Here is a 24,157-nt window from a genome sequence, read left to right on the forward strand (position 1 = left end):
AGAGTTTCCCATTTGACTTCCCGAAGCATCTCTGTAACACCTGCGTGTTGTTCGAGCCTATCGGCAACAAATCTAGCTGTCCGCCTCTGAACTGCTTCGATGTCTTCCTTTAATGCGACGTTGTGCGGATCCAAAACACTTGAGCAGTACTCAGGAATGTGGTCTCCATTACAGACGAACCAAATATTCCTAAAATTCTCCAAATAAACCAAAGTCGGCCATTCGCTTATGCCTGTACCAAAGTCGGCTGTGATCCTTACACGCTCATTCCATTTCTTATCGCTTTGCACCGCTATGCGCAGCACACTACTGATTCTGTATTCGAACATTACGGATTTTGTTCTCCCACTCATCAGCATTAATTTACATTTTTCTACATTTAGAGGTAGCTGCTATTCATCACATCAACTATAAATTTCGTCTAAGTCATCTTGTCTCCTTCTGCAGTCACTAAACTTCACCACCTTCACGTATACAACAGCATCATCAGCAAACAACCGCAGATCCTTCCCCACCCTACCTGCCAGATAATTTATCTGTACAGAAAATAGCAGTGGTCCTATCACACTTCCATGGGGCACTCCTGACGATACCCTTTTCTCTTATGAACATTCGCCATTAAGTACAACGTAGTGGGTTCTCGTACTTAAGAAGTTTTCGAGTCACTCACATATCTGCAAACCTATTCCGTATGCTCGTAGCCTCATTAACAGAAAACTGTTTACAGAAATCTAGGATATGTGATCTGTCTGTTGTCCTTCATCCATAGTTCGCGGTATATCATGTGAGAAAACGGCAAGCTGAGTTTCGCACGAGTGATGCTTTATGCACTACTGGCCATTAAAATTGCTACACCAAAAAGAAATGCAGATGATAAACGGGTATTCATTGGACAAATATATTATACTAGAACTGACATGTGATCACATTTTCACGCAGTTTGGGTGCATACATCCTGAGAAATCAGTACCCAGAACAACCACCTATGGCCGTAATAACGGCCTTGATACGCCTGGGCACTGAGTCAGACAGAGCTTGCATGGCGTGTACAGGTACAGCTGCCTATGTAGCTTCCACACGACACCACAGTTCATCAAGAGTAGTGACTGGCGTATTGTGACGAGCCAGTTGCTCGGCCACCATTGACCAGACGTTTTCAATTGGTGAGAGACCTGGAGAATGTGCTGGCCAGGGCAGCAGTCGAACATTTTCTGTATCCAGAAAGGCCCGTACAGGACCTGCTGAAATGTCGGGTTTCGCAGCGATCGAATGAAGGGTACAGGCACGGGTCGTAACACGTCTGAAATGTAACGTCCACTGTTCAAAGTGCCGTCAATGCGAACACGAGGTGACAGAGACGTGTAACCAATGGCACCCCATACCGTCATGCCGGGTGATATGCCAGCATGGCGATGACGAATACACGCTTCCAATGTGCGTTCACTGCGATGTCACCAAACACGGATGCGACCATCATGATGCTGTAAACAGAACCTGGATTCATCCGAAAAAATGACGTTTTGCCATTCGTGCACCCAGGTTCGTTGTTGAGTACACCATCGCAGGCGCTCCTGTCTGTGATGCAGCGTCATGGGTAACCGCAGCCATGGTCTCCGAGCTGATAGTCCATGCTGCTGCAAACGTTGTCGAACTGTTCGTGCGGATGGTTATTGTCTTTCAAACGTCTCCATCTGTTGACTCAGGGATCGAGGCGTGGCTGCACGATCCGTTACAGCCATGTGTGTAAGATGCCTGTCATCTCGACTGCTAGTGATACGAGGCCATGGGAGCAGCAATGTCGCGATACGATAAACCGCAATAGCGATAGGCTACAATACAACCTTTACCAAAGTCGGAAACGTGATGGTACGCATTTCTCCTCCTTACACGAGGCATCACAACAACGTTTCACCAGGCAATGCCGGTTAACTGCTGTTTGTGTATGAGAAATCGGTTGGAAACTTTCCTCATGGCAGCACGTTGTAGGTGTCGCCACCGCCGCCAACCTTGTGTGAATGCTCTGAAAAGCTAATCATTTGCATATCACAGCATCTTCTTCCTGTCGGTTAAATTTCGCGGCTGTAGCATGTCATCTTCGTGGTGTAGCAATTTTAATGGCCAGTAGTGTAAAACAGTGCTAATTCGTGGACAGAAGGTTTTCCGCCCCAGGGAAATTTATTATATTCGAACTCAGTATATTTTCAAGAATTCTGCAGCAAATCGATGTTAAGAATATTGGCCTGTAATTTTACCCTTCTTATATACGGGAGTCATTTGCACTTTTTCCCAGTTGCTTGAGACTCTGTGATGTGCGAGAGTTTCGCGAAAAATGTAAGGTAAAAGAGGAGCCAGTGCCGTAAAGAACTCTATATAAAATCGAACTGAGATCCCATCGAGACCTGGCGACTTATTTGTTTTCAAATTTTTGAGTTGTTTCTCAACGCCAGGGTTGCTTACTACTATGTCGTCCATACGGAAGTTTGTGCGATAGTCAAATGACGGTATGTTTGTACGATCTTGCAGCGTGAACGATTTCTAATCGCGGAATTTAAAACTTCGGCATTCCTTTTGCTGTCTTCTGTCGACCAGACTGGTCGACGAGTGACTGAATAGAAACCTTAGACCTGCTTAGAAATTTCACGTAGGAACATAATTTTCTCGGGTTCTGGTCAAGATCTTTTGCTAAGATAGTTGTTGTCTGATTTGAGCACCGCTGTTTATACGGACGGACGAATCTCTACTAACTGTAGTCTGTCGTCATTTGGGCGTTCTCTTTTCAATAGAGATTGCAACAGCCTTTGCTTCCTCAGAATTTTCCCAATTTCGTTGTTAAATCACGGCGTGTTTTTCCTGTCTTTAATCCACGTACTTGACACATACTTCTCTAAAGCACGATTTACAATCCGTTTACACTTTGCCCGTAGTACCTCTCTGTCAATCATACTGGAACTAAATGATGTCAGTTCATTGTCTAAGTCGGATACTAACAAATGCTTCTCTTTCTAATAGAAATACTCTCCTAGCCGTCTTGACTGGTTTATTAACTTACGTAACCATACTCGTTATGATGACGTCATGGTCACTAACCCCTGTCTTTATACTGACGCCGTCGATAAGCTCAAGTATATTTCTTGTAACAAGGTCTGAAATTCAGAATGAGATTTTCACTCTGCAGCGGAGTGTGCGCTGATATGAAACTTCCTGGCAGATTAAAAATGTGTGCCGGACCGAGACTCGAACTCGGGTCCTTTGCCTTTCGCGGGCAGTGCTCTACCACTTGCACTTGCCCACGAAAGGCAAAGGTCCCGAGTTCGAGTCTCGGTCCGGTACACAGTTTTAATCTGCCAGGAAGTTTCATATCAGCGCACACTCCGCTGCAGAGTGAAAATCTCATTCTGGAAACATCCCCCAGGCTGTGGCTAAGCCATGTCTCCGCAATATCCTTTCTTTCAGGAGTGCTAGTTCTGCAAGGTTCACAGGAGACGTTCTATAAAGTTTGGAAGGTAGGAGACGAGATACTGGCAGAAGTAACGCTGTGAGGACGGGGTGTGAGTCGTGCTTGGGTAGCTCAGATGGTAGAGCACTTGCCCGCGAAAGGCAAAGGGCCCGAGTTCGAGTTTCGGTCTGGCACACAGTTTTAATCTGCCAGGAAGTTGCAAGGTCTGAAGTGTTTTCATTGCGTATGGGCTGTCGAACTAGATACTCACGACAGTTTTTTGAAAACTGTGTTCAAAAGACTGCCCTTCTGTATTCTCTGCAATGAATCCATAGACATCCCAGTCTATACTGGGTAGGTTAAAGTCGCCTCCAACTAATAATGCATGGTCTGAGTTTTTCAGCGGTTCTCACCGTAGACTATTTGTGAATGACAAACTGTCACAACAGAATCGAGTGGCTAGTAAAAACATCCAACAATTAACTTGATTTCACCTGCACTTGCGCGATTTCACTTTCACACTCAAATTCGACCTCAATTGAGACAATATTTGTATCAACTGCATTGTACACTCCCCCTCCTATGGCGTCTAATCTGTCTTTTGATATACGTTCATTAATCGCTAAATATCTCACAGCTTTCTATTTGAGGTTTCAGCCAGCTCTCATTCCTGAGAATAAAAAAATGGTTCAAATGGCTCTGAGCACTATGGGACTTAACTTCTAAGGTCATCAGTCCCCTAGAACTTAGAACTACTTAAACCTAACTAACCTAAGGACATCACACACATTCATGCCCCAGGCAGGATTCAAACCTGCGACCGTAGCGGTCACGCGGTTCCAGACTGTAGCGCCTAGAACCGCTCGGCCACCCCGACCGGCATTACCGACAATAATTTGAGTGCAAGAACTTTCCTGGTAGGCAGTAAATTCAGGAACTTTGTTACAAATACTTCGACAACTTATTGATAAAATTTTGTCAGTCGAAGTGTCTTTACTCTGAAAGATGTGTGATTTCGCTTCCTGCGTGTCGCTGGAGAGTGTTCTTCAGAGTACCTCAGACTACTCCCTAGCCTAAAAAGCCGCCATATGCACTCCACAAATACACTATTGGCCATTAAAATTTGCTACACCACGACGATGACGTGCTACAGAAGCGAAATTTAACGGACAGGAAGAAGATGCTGTGATATGTAAATGATTAGCTTTTCAGAGCATTCACACAAGGTTGGCGCCGGTGGCGACACCTACAACGTGCTGACATGAGGAAAGTTTCCAACCGATTTCTCATACACAAACAGCAGTTAACCGGAATTGCCTGGTGAAACGTTGTTGTGATGCCTCGTGTAAGGAGGAGAAATGCGTACCATAACGTTTCCGACTTTGATAAAGGCCGGATTGTAGCCTATCGTGATTGCGGTTTATCGTATCGCTACATTGCTGATCGCGTTGGTCTAGATCCAATGACAGTTAGCAGAATATGGAATCGGTGGGTTCAGGAGGGTAATACGGAACGCCTTGCTGGATCTCAACGGCCTCGTATCACTAGCAGTCGAGATGACAGGCATCTTATCCGCATGGCTGTAACGGATCGTGCAGCCACGTCTCGATCCCTCAGTCATCACAAACAGGAGCGCCTGCGATGGTGTACTCAACGACGAACCTGGGTGCACGAATAGCAAAACGTCATTTTTCGGATGAATCCAGTTTCTGTTTACAGCATCATGATGGTCGCATCCGTGTTTGGCGACATCGCGGTGAATGCACATTGGAAGTGTGTATTCGTCATCGCCATACTGGCGAATCACTCGGCGTGATGGTATGGGGTGCCATTGGTTACACGTCTCGCTCACCTCTTGTTCGCATTGACGGCACATTGAACAGTGGACGTTACATTTCAGATGTGTTAGACCCGTGGCTCTACCCTTCATTCGATCCCTGCAAAACCCTACATTTTAGCAGGATAATGCACGACCGCATGTTGCAGGTCCTGTACGGGCCTTTCTGGGTACAGAAAATGTTCGACTGCTGCCCGGGCCAGCACATTCTCCAGCTCTCTCACCAACTGACAACGTCTGGTCAATGGTGGCCAAGCAACTGGCTCATCACAATACGCCAGTCACTACTCTTGATGAACTGTGGTATCGTGTTGAAGCTGCATGGGCAGCTGTACCTGTACACGCCATCCAAGCTCTGTTTGACTCAATGCCCAGACGTATCAAGGCCGTTATTACGGCCAGAGATGGTTGTTCTGGGTACTGATTTCTCAGGATCTATGCACCGAAATTGCGTGAAAATGTAATTACTTGTCAGCTCTTGTATAGTGTATTTGTGCAATGAATGCCCGTTTATCATCTGCATTTCTTCATGGTGTAGCAATTTTAATCGCCAGTAGTCTATTCTGCTACCTATGCAGCTGCTATATTTGTATAGTGCAACACTGGTCTATCAAGGGGACTCCTAGAAATCCCCACCCGATAATGCATGTCCATAAATCTGCAGCCAAGACAGTCACAGCGTCGACGAAGCCCTTGGTTGAGACCCTCCAATCGACTATAAACAAAGCGACCCTGATCAACTCTGGGAACAACGCTGCAAATCACGAGCTGTGCTTGCGCTCAGCACGAGAGGCCAGCAGCCTTCGCCACCTCCGCGAGCCACCTGTATGAACTGGGCGTCATTGGGGCCAAAGTGAACCACAGCCTGTGGACGACTGCTTCCCGCAAGCTCAACAGCTGCAGACAAGGCCTCCTACACACATCGGACGAGATTTTAAGTGCAAGTTACCTTTTTTTCCGGCACTGAATGCTATCTGCCTAAGGCGCTCCTTAACTCGCCTAAAGTTGGAGCTCCCTATAACTACGAGGTGCATTCAAGTTCTAATGCCTCCGATTTTTTTTTCTCCGGACTGGAAAGAAATAGAAACATGTGCATTGTTTTAAAATGAGGCCACGTTCATTGTCAATACATCCCAGAGATGGCAGCACCATACAGCAGATGGAATTTTACCGCCAGTGGCGAGAATGAGAACTGTTTTAAATACTTAAAATGGCTACGTTTTCCTTACTTGAACAGCGTGCAATCATTCGTTTTCTGAATTTGTGTGGTGTGAAACCAATTGAAATTCATCGACAGTTTAATGAAGGCAGAACATCGTGTGACAACAAACCAAAACAACCTTGGGCTCGCACAAGCCGGTCTGACGACATGATCGAGAAAGTGAAGAGAATTGTTTTGGGGGATCGCCGAATGACTGTTGAACAGATCGCCTCCAGAGTTGGCGTTTCTGTGGGTTCTGTACACACAATCCTGCATGACGACCTGAAAATGCGAAAAGTGTCATCCAGATGGGTGCCATGAATAATGACGAACGACAACACGGCTGCCCGCGTGGCAAGTTGCCAAGCAATGTTGACGCGCAACGACAGCACGAATAGGACTTTCTTTTCGTCGGTTGTGACAATGGATGAGACGTGGATGCCATTTTTCAATCCAGAAACAAAGCGCCAGTCAGCTCAATGGAAGCACACAGACTCACCGCCACCAAAAAAATTTCGGGTAACCGCCAGTGCTGAAAAAATGATGGTGTCCATGTTCTGGGACAGCGAGGGCGTAATCCTTACCCATTGCGTGCCAAAGGGCATTACGGTAACAGGTGCATCCTACGAAAATGTTTTGAAGATCAAATTCCTTCCTGCACTGCAACAAAAACGTCCGGGAAGGGCTGCGCGTGTGCTGTTTCACCAAGACAACGCACCCGCACATCGAGCTAACGTTACGCAACAGTTTCTTCGTGATAACAACTTTGAAGTGATTCCTCATGCTCCCTACTCACCTGACCTGGCTCCTAGTGACTTTTGGCTTTTTCCAACAATGAAAGACACTCTCCGTGGCCGCACATTCACCAGCCGTGCTGCTATTGCCTCGCGATTTTCCAGTGGTCAAAACAGACTCCTAAAGAAGCCTTCGCCGCTGCCATGGAATCATGGCGTCAGTGTTGTGAAAAATGTGTACGTCTGCAGGGCGATTACGTCGAGAAGTAACGTCAGTTTCATCGATTTCGGGTGAGTAGTTAATTAGAAAAAAATCGGAGGCCTTAGAACTTGAATGCACCTAGTAACAAACCCATACCCCCATACACCTGCTTGGACCCTGCTGAAAGAATGTCCACCTGTTCACTCCCAGGGGAAATAGGTGCGGCCAGATAGCCAACCTCACATTGACCCCGCCCCTCAAGAGACATGAAGGCATCACAGGAAGCAGACTGGGAACATAGTAGACAGACAACTGAAAAACGTGGTGACAGTCTGGTTTCTGTTCGCAAGAGATAAAAATCACACCCAGCTACAGTATGATGGCCGTTCGCAACACTTCGGAGAAGACACACAACACTGAACACTCAGTGTAAACACTGTACTAAAATGTCAGCACAAAGATAACACACCATAGCCGAGGGCAGATGGGGGGGGGGGCCTGGGCAGATGGGGAGGGGGGGGGGGGGGAACAAGGAGGGAGGAGAGGAAAAACGAAAGGGGGGGAACCAAAGGAGGAAGAGGACTCATAAGGGGGGGGAAGGGGGGGGGAGGGGCAGTGCAGATGCGAGAGGGAATGGGAAAAGGCAGAGGAGGGAACTGCAAAAGGACTCAGGGGAGAGAAGGGGGGCAGAGTGAGGGTAGGTGGGGAAAAAGAGAGGATGGAAGGGGGGGAGAAGGAGCCCAGGAAAAGGACGGAGGAAAGGAGGGGGGGTGAGGATCAGAGTTGATAGGAGGGATAAATGGAGGGAGAGAGGGCATCATCCGAGAGGGGGAGTTGATGGAAGCCACCTTGGGAAAGGAGATGAAGCGTGTAGAGATGGAGGGTAGGGGGGACACCACAGTGAAGATGTGGCAGGGGGTGGGGATGGGAGAGGAGAGGAGCAACCAGGGGGTGAGGGGGATCAAGGCAGCGGGAGGTGTAGAGTATGCGGATATGTTGGAGGAACAGGAGCAGATGGGGGAAAGGAATGAGGTCATAGAGGATCTGCATGGGGGACGGGAGGCATATACGGAAGGTGAGGCGGAGTGCATGATGGTCAAGGATATGGAGGACTTATAGAATTTGGGGAGGGGGGGGGGAGGAGATATCCAGGCGGGACTGGCATAACAGAGGATGGGACGGATTAAGGGTTTGTAGGTGTGGAGGATGTTCAGCCAGAGAGGAGTTTGAGGAGTCAGAGGCGGTTGTGGGCTTTGGACTGGATGGAGCGGAGATGAGGGATCCAGGTGAGGTGACGGTCAATGGTGAGGCCAAGGTAGGTGAGGGTGGGGGAGAGGCGGACAGGATGGGCACAGACGGTAAGGGTGAAATCTAGGAGCCGGAAGGAGCGAGTGGTACGACCTACGATGATTGCCTGGGTCTTGGAAGGTTCACTGCTGCTGCGGTACCCTTTTTTATAACCCGTGGACGGCTTCTGATTGGTCGGCTTCTGATTGGTCGGCGATTACGTACTGCTGTCGCAGACGGTGTCACTGTGTGCGCCGGTGGCGCCAACGCTTCCGCTCGAACGTAAACTTTGGAAGGAACGTCTCTGCTGCGTCTCTGCATCAAGCGCTAGCTTCCATGCACAGCTCAGATGGTATCCGCTATCGCGGTTAAAGTTCTTTTGGCTCATTCTTATTTCAACAGCCTCCTTAACAACAGAATCTCAGTACGTGGAGGCATGGGACAGAATTTTTGTTTCATCGAACAATATTTTATGTTTGTTCGTGAGGCTGTGCTCCGCAATTGCCGATTTCTCCAGTTCTCTGTTTTTAATATGGCGTTGGTGTTCTGCACAGCGGTCGGAAACGGTACAAATCGTCTGACCTATATAACTGCTTCCACACTCACAGGAGATATTATAAATTCCAGGGACCCTGAGGCCGAGATTGTCTTTAACAGGGCGCATCATCTCCTTAATTTTCTTAGGAGGACGAAAAATCGGTCTTATACCTCGTCTACGCAGGATTCTTCCTATTTTGCTGGAAATCGCGCCACAAAAAGAAAGAACCGCAATCGGTGTTTCATCCTGTGATTGTGCAGCATTTTCACGTTTCCTTTTTTTGGAGAACGCTGCCTTTATACCGCGTGCACCATAGCCATTCTTTCGGAGCAAGTACTTCAGATGGTTAATCTCGGACCTTAAGCGGTCCTCGTCAGAAACAGTTTTTGCTCTATATACAAACGTGTTCAAAACGGCTCTCTTCAGAGCAGGATGATGGAAACTCTGTGCATTCAGGTATAAATCGGTATGCGTCGGCTTATGGTATACAGAGTGGCCGAGACGCCCGTCCGCCTGTCGTACTAAAACGTCTAAGAAAGGCAGTCTCCCTTCCTTCTCCATCTCGACAGTGAACTGGATGTTCGAATGTACGCTGTTCATGTGTTTCATGAATTGTTCGAGAGCTTCTGCGCCGTCTGGCCAGATCATAAGTGTATCGTCAACGCAGCGATAAAATAAGGATGGACGGAGGGGAGCCGAATTTAATGCACGTTCCTCAAAATTCTCCATAAAAAAAGTTAGCCAGTGATGGAGACAACGGAGAGCTCATCGCCACACCGTCCGTTATTTCATAAAATTTGTTACCGTACAAGAAGTAGGTGGTCGTCATCACGTGCCGGAACAACTTTATGGTTTCAGGAGGAAAAAGATCCGCCAACATTTTCAAAGTGTCCTCCACAGGAACTTTTGTGAACAGCGATACCACATCCAGGCTGACTAAAATTTCATTTGGACCAACTCTAATCTGTTTGATTTTCTCAATGAAAATCTGGGGGTTTTTGATGTGGTGTTCACACCGGCAGACTATATCGTCGTAACAGAGGTAATCGTCGAAAGCTCGAGATTTTATCCAGAACTGACACGGCAAGAATACCGAGAATGTTTTACATATAAGTGCCGTCGCGAAAAACTTCGTTCCCATCACCATTGCCACTTACCCTGTGGTGAGGGCGGGTCCACTGCATCACGTACACTGTAAGGTGCGTCAGCAGCAGAGCCAATGGGAGAAACAAGCGACACCTGAGGTGTCCCATGGGACGCGCCATGTTCCCCACCACCGCTACATCTCAAGGCAGCGGCCTGAAGACAGCTGACCATAGCTAAAAGCATATTCAGGTGTTCGCGAGCTGTGGCCAACTCCTCCTGCGTCTGAACATGGCACGCATACGTCCTACCCATCCTAGCAGGGCTAACTGAAGATATAAAATATAAAAGAGCACAGAGAAACCTGGACATGGAACTTGTCACTCTCATAATGTGGTACGCCTTAATGAACTGTGTAGCTAGCTGTGCAGAAGAAATGACAGCTGCGCTAAAAAGTGCCTAACTCTACACTTTACAATTACAAATACGCGAGATTACACCCCGTAAAGCCGGCCGGGCTGACCGAGCGGTTCTAGGCACTACAGTCTGGAACTGCGCGACCGCTGCGGTCGCAGGTTCGAATCCTGCCTCGAGCATGGATGTTAGTTAGGTTTATGTAGTTCTAAGTTCTACGGGACTGATGACATCAGAAGTTAAGTCCCATAGTGCTCAGAGCCGTTTGAACCATTTGAACACCTCGTAAATAGAAAAACACGCACGAAATTTAAGAAATATGCTACTAAGAAAACACAGAAGGAGATAAATACGTAAGTTGCTGCTCTCCGGATGTGTATCGGGAGACAGTTGGAGCCACCTCTTGTGTCGGTTGTTCATCGTTAACGGTTCACTTCTGTACAAGAATACACTCCAGACAAATACCTTCAGCAAAGACTGCCCTTTTCGGAAACCTATTTCGATCATCAATAGTTATTTTGCCAGCCAAGTAGCACAACATCTGCATCTACATCTACATGACTACTCAAATTCACTCTTACATTCCTGGAAGAGGGTTCATCCAACCACCTTCAACCTATTCTCTACCGTTCCACTCTCGAATAGAGTGCGGTAAAAATGGACTGTTGTATATTTCCGTGCGAGCTCTGATTTCTGTCATTTTATTACAATGGTTGTTTCTCCCTATGTAGTTGGCAGATGATTTTCTCACTCTGAGGATAAAAGAGGTGACTGAAGTTTCGTAAAGAGATCTCACCACAACGAAAAATGATTTCATTTTAATGATTGCTCCCCAACTAGTTTATGATATCCACGACACCCCCTCTACTATTTCGTGATAGCGCAAAACGAGCTGCCTTTCTTTGAACTTTTTCGATTTCCTCTGTCAAGCCTGTCTGGTAAGGATCCCACACTGTGCAGCAATACTCTGGTAGAGCACAAGTAATCATAGTGTAAGCAGTCTCTTTAGTAGATGTATTGCATCTTCTAAGTGTTCTGCTAGTAAAACTTAGTCTGTGGTTCTTATTCCCCACAACATTTTCTGTGTGATGGTTCCAGTTTAAGTTGTTCGTAATTGTAATCCCCAGGTATTTAGCTGAATCGAAAACCTTCAAATTTGTGTGATTTATCGTGTAACCTAAATTTAACTGATTCCTTTTAGTACTCATGCGGATGACCTCACACGTTACACTATATAAGTTCAATTGTAACTTTCCGCACCATACAGATATCTAATATTTTTAGTGTAATTCCCCACAGTAACTCCCTCAGCAACGCCTGGTTTAACTCGACTACATTCCATTACCCTTATTTTTCTTTTTTGTAAGACATCGTGGTCTCCTGACCTTCATTGCTTACATATTCCGCCCTCACAATCATATTCCGCACATCAAGACACTTCATTCGAACTCAAACTCGATAAGATAAAGTCTGTGTTGTATGAATTCACGTAAACGATATGCAAATAACAAGTAAACACACCATGGTTGAAATACTCGAGGCTGGCGTACACACATACATTCCAGACACGACGGTCACAGGAGCCTTTAGTTCGAGAGAGGCAGACCGCACACCAGGGGGCCGGTCCCTTCAGAGGACGACCCAGCCTATCTATGTCGGCCGGTGACCGCCTATAGAGCAGACAGCGGTTGCCCGAGTGAAAGGAGGAACGACCCCGTGTTCGGCTTATAAACAAATTCCGCTACATTATGTGGGAGCGGCCAGCCTACGCATTCTTTACACATTGCACACAGTTTCAGAGATTTTCACAGGGAGAGAGCAAACGCCAAACGCCGATACTACAGGTTTCCGGATTGGTCGCCTTAAAGGAAACGTCATTCTCCCGTTTTAGAAGAGCAATGCTGATTGGTAGACGATATTTCTGACGCCTTGAGCAGAAGGAGTAATGGAAGAGACTGAAAGATATACACCTTCACGTCTGGCGTGGAGAGGGGCGGTTCCGTTGTCGCTCTTGGAGCGAGAACACGTAACGAGAGCGTGCGCGCTCGTACGTGTACTCAAAGAGCGAGGAACAAGTCTCTCCTCAGTACTTCACTGGGAGAGCACCTCTGTCGAAAGCGAATAGGAGTGCAACTCTATATTGAGTCCTTGCGATTAAGCATTGTTCACTGTGTTGGCCGACACACTTATTGTGAGGTGTGAACGGGCAGAGTTATAGTTAAATGCCTGCGAGCGAATTTTTTAGTGGCATCGCGGTGGACTGGTTATCTGACCGGTGTACCACGCCAGTAGCTAGACTAGGGGAGAATAGGAGTCCTTGACTTCGTCAAGGCGTAGGGAGAGTTTGATTGGCGAAGGTCAATCCAGATAGAACGAGAGTTATCTTATTTGTCAGCAGCGAGCAGCGCAGACAGCAGTCATAGCAGCTTACAGGTTGGTTGGTTGGTTGTTTTTGGGGGGAAGGAGACCAGACAGCGTGGTCATCGGTCTCATTGGATTAGGGAAGGAAGTTGGCTGTGCCCTTTGAAAGGAACCATCCCGCCATTTGCCTGGAGCGATTTAGGGAAATCACGGAAAACCTAAATCAGGATGGCCAGACACGGGATTGAACCGTCGTCCTTCCGAATGCGAGTCCAGTGTGCAGCTTACAGTATTGTGTGCTACAGCTCTTGTGAGCCCCATATTTCCGCCACAACAGTACACTTCACTGCATTTCACACGCGACATCCTCGACCGTATCTAGCAACATTCTAACGGATAATTATTCAAGTTGAGTAGGGGTGGCTCTCAGCCATTCTACCAAGTCAATAACAATCTTAAACTTTGTGTAGAAATTTCATTAGCGAATCCTATCCTTGAGAGGTAAATTCACATTCCGAAAAGAACCAGGATATAACTTGTTCAATTCATAACTAAAAGTGCTATTGTGGTTTCTCAGAATTTTTGTACAATAAATAATAATTTTCGTTAGTTTCATGTTTTTCTTACTCTAACTAGCACTACTCCAGTACCCAAGTATCCCACTAGTTACGTAAGAAATTTTGTGATTTTTTGTGTCATTTCCTTACAGTGGACGACTCCAGAAGATATTTATTGCTGAAAGTTTTTCAGGCATTTCTCTTTCGAACGTTAGGAGCGTCTGTCTGACTTCTACAGTAGTGTGAGGGTGGAAATTGCATCTTGCAGGAGCCAAAGGGTAAAGGGTACATCTCAGATTAATCCGTTGCACAGAATAACACCTCGGATCATTCCCACGCTCACATTTTGATATTCGTTTTTTAACCTCTTTTCAGTATACGATCCATTCTGAACTCTTTCCAAACAGGTTTCGGAAGGCTCAACTCTGTCGACTGACCGCCGTGTCATCCTCAGCCAATAGGCATCATTGGATGAAGATACAGAGGAACATGTGTTCAGCACACCCGTCTCCCAGCAGTTGTCAGCTTTCGTGAGTGGAGCCTCTACTTCGCAATCAAGAAGTTCTTCAATGGGCCTCACAAGGGTTGCGGGCTTCCGGCTATCCAACAGCGCACCACAGACCCAGACAGTTACCCACCAAGTGCTAGCTAAGCTTGACACTTAACTTCAGTGATGTGACGAGAACTGCGGCAAGCCCTTTGGCACTATCCCTTCCATTCAACTGCTACTCCAAGTCCTTGGCCGTCTGTGATGTAAATAAAATATCATTGGAAAACCTCAAATTTTAACTTCTTCTCACTGCACATTAATTCCCTTTCTTAATTTTTCCTTGGTTTCCTCTACTTTTCGCCCGTTGTTTAGAATGAATAACATCATGGATAGGCTACAACCCTATCTCACTCTCTTCTCAACTACTGTTACCCATTCATGTTTTTCGACTCTTGTAACTGCATTCGGGTTTCTGTAAAAGTCGTGAATAATTTTTCGTTTCTTGTATTTCATTCCTGCTACCTTATTTTTCGTGAAACCGTGTCTTACAGACAATATTCTCGAAAGCTTTCTGTGGTCCACAAATACCAGAAACGTAGGTTTATCTTTCTTCAGCCAATATTCTGAGGTAAGTGTGGGAATCAGCATTGCCTCACACGTCCCTTCATTTCTCCAGAACCCAAACTCAGTTTCTCCGAGGTAGGCTTCTACTAGCTTTCCAGTCTTCTCCAAATAATTCGTGTAAATACACTGACTAGCCAAAAATTATGGCCACCTGTTTAATGGAGCGTTGATTCACCTCTGGAACACAAGACACCGATTCAGCATTACATGGGTTCGGCAAGTCCTTGGTAGCTTTCTGGACATATGTGGCACTTGATGTTCATGTACAGGTCATGAAATTCCCATAAATTATTGCTTGGTGGTTTGTTGGAGCGCAGATGTCATCGCCCTATGAGTCCCTGGTGTGAGCCATTGATTCAGGGCAGGCGAATTTGGTGGCCAAGACACCTGTGTGAGTTCACTGACATGTTGTCCTAACCACTGTAGTCATCAGGGAGGAAATCGTGCAGGTGTCCCACAGCAAAATCTATATATCCCACTGCTGTCAAGGTGCCTTCCATTACTACCACAGGTCCTATGGAAACCAAGGTGAATGTCCGCCATACGAGGGGGTGCCCTAAAAAACGGAATTAATTTACAAAACAACCTTATCCCCTCAAAATACTCTCCATTACAACTAATACATTTGTCCTACCAGTGCTTCCACTGTTCAAAACATTTTTTGTAGTCATCTTTAGAAATGGCTGACAGCTCCTCCCTCGTTTTTTTCTTAACTTCTTCAGCGTTGTCAAATTGGTGTCCTTTCATGCCCCTTCTGCTGCGTGGAAATAAGAAAAAGTCACACGGAAGTGGGTCAGGAAAGTAAAGTGTGTGAGGCAGTGGAACGATGCAATTTTTAGCCAGAAACTAACAGAGATGGCTGTGTGTGCAGGTGCGTTGTCATGGTGGAAAAACCAGTCTCCTGTCTGCCTGAAATCGGGTCTTTTTTGACGAACACTGTTGCAAAATCTTCTTAAAAAACTTAAAAATTAAAGGTTTGATTGACGGCCTGATCTGAGGGACAAACTCTGAAGGAACAACGCATTTGGCATCAAAAAAGCAAATCAGCATTGTTTTGACATTTGATTTGACAACATTTTTTTTGGATGGGTGACATTGACGTCTTCCATTGGCTTGGCTGTTGCTATGGTTCGTAACCATAGCACCATGACTCATCACTAGTAATGTCCTTTGACAGAAAATCTGGATGAGTTTCAAGCTCTTGTTTCAAAGCATGATATGTTTCAACTCGACGTTACTTTTGATTGTCAGTCAGAACCCGAGGAACGAACTTGGCAGCAATTCTTTTCATTCCCAAACATTCCTTTAAAATTCGCTGAACCGAGCTCCAACATAATCCACTAATCTCTGACAGGTAATCAATTGTCTGTCGATGTTCTGTGAGCAAAATCTCTCGAATTTTTTCAATATTTTCGTCAATTCGGGCAGTTGATGGACGTCCAGAACGAGGTTCGTCATCAATCGACAAGTCGCCATTTCTAAATCGAGCAAACCAATCGTACACTTGAGTTTTTCCCATTGCGTCATGTTGGTAAACTGTTTTCAGCATTAAAACAGCTTCGGCAGCATTTTTACCGAGTAGAAAACAAAATTTCACAGCTGCGCATTGTTTACTTAGGCTTTCCGTCATAAAAAACGAAACAAGAACAGATAAGCGCTAGCAAAATCAGTCACTGCAGATGAACAGAACAAGCCAGGTCGACAACATAGGCGGCACTGAACTGGCAATGAGTTGTGCTATACACGCCTAGCGACAGAAATGTGTACGTACCGGGTGATCAAAAAGTCAGTATAAATTTGAAAACTGAATAAACCACGGAATAATGGAGATAGAGAGGTACAAATTGACAAACATGCTTGGAATGACGTGGGGTTTTATTAGAACCAAAAAATACGAAAGTTCAAAATATGTCCGACAGATGGCGCTTCATCAGATCAGAATAGCAATAATTAGCATAACAAAGTAAGACAAAGCAAAGATGATGTTCTTTACAGGAAATGCTCAATATGTCCACTATCATTCCTCAACAATAGCTGTAGTCGAGGAATAATGTTGTGAACAGCACTGTAAAGCATGTCCGGAGTTATGGTGAGACATTGGCGTCGGATGTTGTCTTTCAGCATCCCTAGAGATGTCGGTCGATCACGATACACTTGCGACTTCAGGTAACCCCAAAGACAATAATCTGGGGACCTGGGAGGCCAAGCATGACGAAAGTGGCGGCTGAGCACACGACATCACCAAACGATGCGCGTAAGAGATCTTTCACGTGTCTAGTAATATGGGGTGGAGCGCCATCCTGCATAAACATGGGATGATGCGATTCTGTAACATATCGGCGTACCTCTCACCCGTCACGGTAGCAGTTACAAAACCAGAATCACACATTTCCTCGAAGAATAAAGGCACGATAACGTAGATGTGGTAAATACAACCCATACAGTGACTTTCTCGTCGTGCAATGGAGTTTCCACGACAATTCTAGGATTTTCGGTAGCCCATATTCTGCAGTTGTGGGCGTTGACAGACCCTCGGAGCTTCAAATGAGCTTTGTAGGTCCACAGCACGTTACTCAACCAATCGTTATCTTCCACCATCTTTTGAAACGCCCACACCGCAAATGCCCTCCGCTTCACTAAATCGCCAGGTAACAGTTCATGATGCCGATGGATTTTGTACGGATAGCATCGGAGAGTAGTACGTCTAAGTGCCAACCAAACAGTAGTGTATGGAATGCTGGGGCGACGTGCGACTGCACGAGCGCTGACTTCCCCGTGCATAGACGAACCCGCTAGTCTCCATTTCTTCCTGAACTGCCTCGGCAGCATTACGCCTTGTGCTCGGTCGGCCACTACGGGGTCTATCCTCTAAACAACCCGTGGCTTCGAACTTCGAAATCATTGTCGCCACAGCTGCATTTGTCAACGGACCTTTACCCGTTCGAATCCCCTTCCTGTGGCGATAGGATCGTAACGCTGAACTAGCACATTCCCCATTCTGATAATACAGCTTCACTAAAAGCGCCTTTTCAGGTAACGTCAACATGCTGCGACTGCTGGCGCATCTGATTGTCTCTCTTTTTTTTTTTCTTTATTGATTTTCAATTCCCCCCGAAGGGGGCGGGCTGGCAGCAGCTTAGTACGTTGCTCTACAGCCTACAGACTTTTTTTTTAAAAAAAAAGGAAGAGGAAAGAAACAAGGAAAAACAGGCGATAAAATGGTGACTTAAAGTGTAAAATGGCGTAAAAATGCGGAAAGTTAAAACAGAAAGCAAAAGGAGTTGGCAATGTCGATAAAATACACAGGAATCAGACAAGTAACATAGTAGACACACAATTAAAAAACATGGCGACAGTCTGGTTTCTGTTCGCAAGAGATAAAAAATCACACCCAGCGACAGTATGATGGCTGTTCGCTACACTTCCCAAAAGACACAACACGGAACACTCACTGGAAAAACGCACACAGTAAAACACTGCACGAAAATGGCGGCACAAATATGGCACTCCCGAGCCAAAGGCAGATGGGGGGGGGGGGGGAGGGGGGGGACCTGGAGGAGGATTCTCTCTCTCATTACAGCACCTTTTATACACGATTGTCATGCGCAGTCACTGACATTTTGCTGTTCAGCGCCATCTGTCGGACATTTTGTGAACTTTGTTTTTTTTTTTTTTTTTTTGTTCTAATAAAACCCCATGTCATTCCAAGCATGTGTGTCAATTCTTACCTCTCTATCTACATTATTCCGTGGATTATTAAGTTTTCAAATTTATACTGACTTTTGGATCACCCAGTATTTCGAACGGCCTGGATAACGGCGTATCCGAACACGACTAACGACCTGTTGTAACAAAGACCATGATTCATTCGACCAGGCGACACCATTCCTTTGTTCTGCGGTTCAATTTCCACGATCCCAAGTCCACTGCAGTCGTAACTGACAATGTTTCTGGGTCAACATGAGACAACGTAGTGGTTAATCTGCTGCCAATTCCCATGTTCAACGGTGTGCGCTGAATGGCCGGGAAACACCTGTGCCTGTGCCAGACGCACCTGTGTGTGCGCGTCCTGTTGTGACGATTCAAGATAGCAGCCGTGAAAGACGTACAATACGTGGGCTCCGTGTTTAATGACAAAAAAATGAGTATATGAGTATGATAATACACTGAATAGCCAAAGAAACTGGTACACCTGCCTAATATCGTGTAGAGCCCCCGCGAGCACGCAGAAGTGCCGCAACACAACGTGGCACGGACTCAACTAATGTCTGAGTTGGAGCTGGAGGGAACTGACACCATGAATCCTGCAGGTTGTCCATCAATCAGTGAGAGTACGAGGGGTTGGAGATCTCTTCTGAATAGCACGTTACAAGGCATCCCATATAAGCTCAATAATTTTGTAAATAATAGATTTCAGGGTCCATGGATTCATGAGATTGTCTCAATACCCGTACACGTCCATCAGCTCGACACAATTTGAAACTAGACTCATCCGACCAGGCATCATCTTTCCAGCCATCAACAGCGTAATGTTATTGACGGGCCCAGGCGAGGACTAAAGCTTTGTGTCGTGCTGTCATCAACGGTACTCGAGTAGGCCTTCGGCTCCGAAAGTCCAAGTCTATGATGTTTCTTTGAATAGTCCGCACGTTGACACGTTTTGGTGTCCCAGCATTGAAATCTGCAGCAATTTACGGAAGGATTGCACCTCTGTAACGTTGAACTATTCTCTTCAATCGTCGTTGTTCCAGTTCTTGCTGGATCTTTTTCCTGCTGCAGCGATGTCGGAGATTTGATGTTTTACCGGATTCCTGATATTCAGGGTACAGTCGTGAAATGGCCGTACGGGAAAATCCCCACTTCATCGCTACCTCGGAGATGCTGCGTCCCATCGCTCGTGCGCCGACAGCAACACCACGTTCAAACTCACTTAAATCCTGATAACCAGACACTGTAGCAGCGGTAACCGACTTAACAACTGCGCCAGACACTTGTCTTATACAGGCGTTGCCGACCGCAGCTTCGTATTCTGCCCATTTACATATCTCTGTATTTGAATACGCATGCCTATACCAGTTTCTTTGGCTCTTCAGTGTATGTGTGTGCCTTGTCATATTTTAATAAAAAAAACACTGGAAGATAAGAGAAAATAACGATTAAACCACGTGTAAGTACAGTAACTGTGACCAGCTCGCAAAACATGAGTCCTTGCGGCGAAATACAGACGATATCCTTTGTGAAGTGGCTAGAGAAGAAAACAATCACTAACTTCCTCTGAGACGACTTAATAAAGCTGCAAAAGTACTTGAAATATTTACAGTCTTTCAAATGTGCAAATGTACAGCAAACTTTGCCAGACAAAAGTTGCGACGATCGTATTAGGCCTCAAACTTCACTCGCCAAATTCAATGTGGAACTGGGTTGTAGGTGCCACCAAGAAACCTGCTAAATGACGTAGAGGCAAACAAAATTGCAGAAGAAACGTGTGCAAATCAAGCCATAATCAAAATTGCGTCAACAGACATAACGAGAAAGCTAGGAAAGCAATCTGTCAATGTAAAAATTTCCTCGGATAGTCACGGTAGTGGTCTCCCGTAAATTCTACGTGATGGTCACGATGGTATCAAAACATTGAGCACCTATATACGAAACCACAAAAAATATAAAAGTCGTAACTCTACCAAATGCAAAAGAATTTACAGTAATAGTGAGGGTTGGAGGTGTCAATGACGTCTATAAGAAAGTATTATGTATTGATGCCCAAAATTTAAAGATAGTATTGGAATATAATACGAACAAAACATTCATCGTCATTGGAATACCTCATAACATAACCTTATAAACGAATCTTGTGTAAATATAGAAATTACTAGAATAAACAAATAATTTGAAAAGATCTATAAAATGCAAAAAACTCTCAGTTTTTACTTGTCGACCACTTGGGGAGAGACAGTTTCACTTGAGATGGACTGCATATAAACGGTAAGGGCAAGAGACTGCTCAGCTATAAAATTCTGCAAATGTTGATTGCAGCTGACAGAAATAATAATGTGCCTAATATAGCAGAACCAGCTACAAACAGTAGCACAGCAACATCAACAACTGCAACAGCAGAACAATCACCATCAACTGCTACATAAGAGATCTCACCGTAGCAATACCATCATCAGGAACAACAGCATTAAGAGAAGAAGCATTATTATCACCCCAACAAACATCAGAACTACCACCATCAGAGGCAGTTGCTTATGCTGTGTTACCAGTGACGGCAGCAACTACATCCCTAATATCAGAAACTTTATCATCAGAATCAGAAGTAATAAGGGAAGAAGTAACAAGATGAAGAAGCAGCAACAACATGTCATGCTACTTGATTTACGTAACCATTACGACACCTCACCTCGACCTCTCGATACCAGCAATATTCTACTGTGTTTCTGTAAAATAGTTAACGTATTTCTGTGACAACATTCAGATTTGATTTCATTAATGTAGATGTACTTTGATACATCGATATGTTTATATTGCAATGATATTATTCTTACGTGTATTCTTTTTTTTGTCACTATGATCTTTGACGTACTTGTAACTCTGATTTTTGGGCGCGTAAGCGGTGATTAGAGAGTCAAGTCTTGGTCGTCATGTTGAAAAGACGCAAATTGTAGTCAGTTTATGAAATGTGAACTTTAACAGTGACGAAGATATTTTCAAGTATGTTTTATATTGTGAAGTGATGGTGCAACAAAAGTAATAAAAAAGAAGTGTAACTTAAATTCGGAGTGCTGATTACTTTTTTACATCACCATTGTCTTAACTTGCAAAAGTTTAATCTTCAAGAATGGTTTATGAAACACAACTATAAAACTTTTGAATATCGCAGAATAACACCTAGGTCTCTTTGCATCCAAGCTTGGAATCATCACTAGCTAGATTTTCGACGATTGAGCCATGAGTTCACAACGAGACAAGCGTGGGAAACACGAAAAGATGAGTGCCTAGTTTATCCATTATTTCAAGAAACGACTTTATTAACTGTGCTCTAATAACACCTGCCACATAATATAACTTTGTTGTTGCCCGAAAATGCAATATTTAACAGCGTGAGCAACACTCAATCATAATTTTTTACCTTTGTTGTGGTAGGGTTGTTAGAAACGCAAGAAGCAATATCAACTATGGAAGTAACAATTGGAGCTACCTGTCCCCTGTTATCAATATCACAGCAGGTTACAACTGTAATTTCAAAAGCCTCATCTGCGGCATCACCAGAAGTAGCAGAAAAAGAAAAGAGGAATACTGAACCACCTCTTCTGGAGCATGCACAGATTACAGGCATGTCTGTTATTACGTCCCTAAGGAAAAACCACAGGCTAAGGACAAGCCACATGTATAGGAGAGCTGTTGTTCTCAGCGACTACTTTTTATGGGATCAGTGCAGCAAGAAATATGGGAAGACTCAGGTCAATTTGTAAGTAATGTGTGCACAAACAGATCCTATTATAGGGATCCTGTCAGTAAATCAAGTTCCAACCCTCATGTATTGACAGATATTAATTTAACCCCCAAAGGACTCTAACTTACAGCCTGTTATGAATGATAAATTATGTACATTCCACCAAAATATTACGGGCCTCAGAGATAAATTGCAGCTTTTGGCTCTCAGCATAAATGAAACTCACTCCTTAGCCCATGCCCATTTATTGTGTTTTATAGAACACCGTGTAACAACTGCCATGCTGATACCTCAGTTGGAGAGTTATGTCTTAGCCGATAGAGGGATAAATATTACATCTGATCAAATAGAGAGAAAGGTGGAGCTGCAATATATCTCAAGGCAAATGTAGCTCTTAAATAACTTGATTTAAGTATGTATTGTGAATATTTTAATTTTGAAAGCTGTGGATCTCAAATTTTTGCTGACAATAGGTCTATTATGGTGTTGACAATATATAGACCTCCCGCAGGGAAATTTGTACTTTCTTAAAATAGCCTGAATAAGTTTTGGTAAAAATGTATTCAAAAGCTAAGCAGTTAGTCATTATGAGTGACTATAATGTAAACTTCGTTACAGAAAACACCAATAAAAGAACTGGAACATTTGTTACAAACCTTTAGTTTAACTCCAGTAGTTGAAGTTCCTACCCCCGTGACATACACCAGTGGAAGCCTTATTGGCAACATCTTTATTGATAAGTAATAGTAATAGTCGTAGTACTGTAAGTCAAATTCTCAGTGATCTGACCGACCACAATGGGCAGTTGCTTACTCTCAATGACATATGTTTTAGTGTTAAACCTAAACCAGTTTTTAAGTCTTTCAGAAAAATCAATGTGGTCACATTAGAAAATTTCAATCAGCTCTGGCAGCAGACTGACTAGAGCCCAGTATATAAAGAAAGAAATGTTAATTTTAAATTTAATCTATTCACAGATGAATTGTTGTCTCTGTTTGAAGAAGTATTTACAAGAAAACTGTAAAAAATTAATCCCCACGTTGAGGGATAAAAATTACATATAAGACAAAAAAGATTTATATATATCACAAAGAATGTCTGATGAGCCTGCAATAAAATAACACTGTAGATTATATTGCAAAATCCTAAGAAGAATTATAAAGTGCTCCAAAACCTTACGTATTAAATCTGAAATAGAAACTCAAAGAACAAAATAAAAACCATCTGGAGTGTTATCAAAAAGAAGTTCAGAAGAAAGGTGATAGTGTATCCAGCACAAAAATAAGAACTGCGGTAATTTGATTAAAGAAATGGATTCAGTTCCAAGTGTCCTGAATGAGCACTTTCTTACAACTTTTGAGAAAACCAGCTGTAGGTGTTCGGCTATGGACCCTCTGAAAGGGCGTGGATTATGCAAAATAAATGAAATGCACATAACCGCTGTCATTGCTAGTTAGATGAAAAGGTTCATCATTAAAACGCTAAACAAAAATTCATCAGGCTTTGATAATATTTCCACTAAGGTACTTAAATATCATCCTAATGCTATTTGTGTAATACTTTACCATATATTTATGGAATCCATTCGACAAGGTACCGTTCCAGGCAGAATGAAGTGTTGATGTGAAACTACTATTCAAGAAAGCGAATATAACTTCAGTCTAACGCCTGATTTCCCTTTTAACATACTTCTCCCAAGTTCTCGAGAACCTTATGCATAAGAGAATTATGGAACACCTGAACATCCACAAGACTCTTAGCCATTTACCGATTGGCTTCCAAACAGGTCATCAACTGATGACTCTATATCTTCCTTTACCAGTGATGCTTTAGAAGCACTGAACAGTAGATTGGCTTCAGTTGGTATATTTTGGATATAATCAAAGCGTTCGACTATGTCAACCATGAAATCATCCTTTCGAAAGCAATCTATTACGGTT

The sequence above is a fragment of the Schistocerca serialis genome, chromosome 3 (assembly GCF_023864345.2).
Source record: "Schistocerca serialis cubense isolate TAMUIC-IGC-003099 chromosome 3, iqSchSeri2.2, whole genome shotgun sequence".
In the NCBI taxonomy this organism is placed as follows: domain Eukaryota; kingdom Metazoa; phylum Arthropoda; class Insecta; order Orthoptera; family Acrididae; genus Schistocerca; species Schistocerca serialis.